The sequence below is a fragment of the Poecilia formosa genome, unplaced genomic scaffold, assembly GCF_000485575.1.
Source record: "Poecilia formosa unplaced genomic scaffold, Poecilia_formosa-5.1.2 Scaffold656, whole genome shotgun sequence".
Lineage (NCBI taxonomy): Eukaryota > Metazoa > Chordata > Actinopteri > Cyprinodontiformes > Poeciliidae > Poecilia > Poecilia formosa.
In genome coordinates, this window is record NW_006800595.1 from 19642 (window position 1) to 22284 (window position 2643).

Consider the following 2643-nt stretch of genomic DNA (forward strand, 5'->3'; position numbering starts at 1 on the left):
CAGATATTTTTACACGCACAAATCTTTTTACATATGCACAAAATTTTTACGCACACACAAATCCTGTTACACACGCACAAATCTTTTTACACACGTACCCATATTTTGAGACTATTTTAACTCCATACCAGCGGCTCTAACACTGAAGGAGTTAATTCACTGACTCCGCCCTAGAATCACAGACTCCCACCGAAGCGAAGCGACAGGAGCCAAGTCATTTCAAGACTTTTTACTTTCTACCTGTCTGGGGTGTTTTTCCACGCTTGGTAAGTTTTTTTTTTCTGAGATGGTTTATAACTATTATTTTGAGTTGAGCTCAACCTGTATGATAGACGTCACGTTCGCCACATGGCTCGGTGTTAGCATTTTTAGATTATCATGCCGAATGTTAGCAAAGTATAAGTGTTGTAAAAAATCGAGCCGGTGAACATTCAGTCAAATTCTTGGCTAAATTGAACAGATCGTAATAATCTGGAGTATGTTTATTCATGATGTTGAACATTTACATGCATATTGGTCAAATTTATCAACACTTCTGATCGATTTTTTTCCTTTGAAAAACGGTTGAAAGCATTATTCCCGCTGTTGTGTCTTCTTATCTACGTTTTGCAGCATGTTTTAATCTTTTTATTGCCTTTTTGTATATATTAGAACCAGTTTGGTTGAGGATGAATCGCCAGTCGTCAGCCTAACCTCCCCCTCCTGATCCCTCCATGGATTCTTCGAAGATTCAAGCTCCAAAAATGATTATGTAAGTGTTAATATCTCTGAAACTCCACATTTCTGTAATGGAGGCTTGTTGTTAGAGTTGTAGTAAAAATGTATTCCTTTGCTCCATTTATCATTGTTATGGTTTTTGTTTATGAACCAGAGACCGACACTGGCTGTAGTACTGAAGACGGTCCGATGCAGTAGAGGAGCATGGTGTCTCCGGCATGTTGGTGTCTCCAGCCAAACTTCACAAACAGCCCAACAACCTGAAGACAATCTGTGGACATCTCTCTGGTGGAGTGCAGAGAGGAACTGTCTCTTATCAACAGAAACATAAACTGGATAAGAAATGATGGATCTGAATATCAGGTTGGTCTGTTATGTACTGTAGTATCTAGTAATCTACCTGTTAAAAGAAAATTTACTCTATCATATTACATGAACTGCTTGCTTTACTTTGTCCGCCTTGTACTTTGAACAATTTTATGCATATTGTATTGAAGAAAAATGTATTAAGCATACTGCATTTTGTATTGCACAGCTGATATGTTAGACCTTTTAATAAGCGATATGTGAAGGAAAGCGACATATGAAACATGCACATTATTCCACGTTGTAATGTTTTGTAATTATAGTGTACGTTTGGAAATAAATGCATTTGAGAAAATAATTGCTCTTATTAAATGTTTATTTTCCAAATAATTTTTAAAAGTTCAAAACAATAACATACCTATTTAATATTAATTACAAATAACGCTTAAAAAGTTAAAGAAGTACTCTGTGAGAGTTAATATTAAGATCTAACACTGAATTAGTGTTAGTAAGTGTTAAATTATTAACTCCAGCAGATTTGATATTTGACACTTTATAAGAGTTAAAGTACCAACTCTCCAAAAAGAGTTAAATTAACACTTTCTGGTGTGGATCCATATAGACACTTTAAAAGTGTTGAAATCAAATCTGACAGAGTTAATCTGGGCCTCCTGGATTTGCTGTGTATTATTTTGGCTGATATTATTATACATTAGATAAGCAAATAATCAAACCAATAATCTACTAAAAGCACAATAAGAAACTTAATCATAGCAAAATGTTACCATATCAGGTCTGCTGTGTTCCTCTCCTGATCTATTGTCTGGTATCGCACTGCGCTACGATGGACACCTTTTTATTTTAATTGCCTGTATTCATCCTCACTAACATGTTCAGCCTGGGATTTGCGTCTTCCCTCACGTCTGTATCTTTACGAGAGGCTTTACTTCTAAGGATGGTGGAGAATCGGGTCGAAGATGTTTTAAAAAGATGCGGGTTGACAGCAGCTCACCGCGGCTGCATAGTATCCGTCTCTAGGCAACTGTGACAACAGCGTCGGTCCGTAGCGTTCTGGGGTCCTTTAGCTCCCGCAATGAGAATTTAGCTGACCTTAATATTGACTGTTTTACTTTAGTCATTATTGTTACACTTAGTAACAATGTGTGTGATAGGTGTGTCTATCAGACATTTATAGAAATACGGAACAAACCGCGTCCTGTATCGGTTCAATACGGTACGCAACATTTAACAGCCAAATACGGGACGATTCCGTACTTTACGGGACTGGTGGCAACCCTACATGGAGGTAAAGCAAAAGGAGGATGACGAATTTGCTTTGTACAGGTCCTTCTCAAAAAATTAGCATATTGTGATAAAGTTCATTATTTTTCATAATGTAATGATAAAAATTGAACTGTCATATTTTAGATTCATTGGACACCAACTGAAATATTTCAGGTATTTTATTGTTTTAATACTGATGATTTTGGCTCATGAAAACCCAAAGTTCCTATCTAAAACAATTAACACATTTCATCCGACCAATAAAAGTGTTTTAATACCAAAAACGTCAACCTTCAAACAATTATGTTCAGTTATACACTCAATACTTGGTCAGGA

General features: G+C 36.3%; 1 long non-coding RNA gene across 1 annotated transcript in view; it reads right to left on the reverse strand.

The window, feature by feature from the left end:
• LOC107834543 (uncharacterized) overlaps positions 1–183 on the reverse strand; it is a 5086-nt gene extending 4903 nt beyond the window's left edge. The window contains exon 1 of the long non-coding RNA XR_001660337.1: positions 129–183. This is a non-coding gene — a long non-coding RNA (uncharacterized LOC107834543). The remainder of the gene's footprint in view (positions 1–128) is intronic.
• Between the last annotated feature and the right edge of the window lie 2460 nt (positions 184–2643).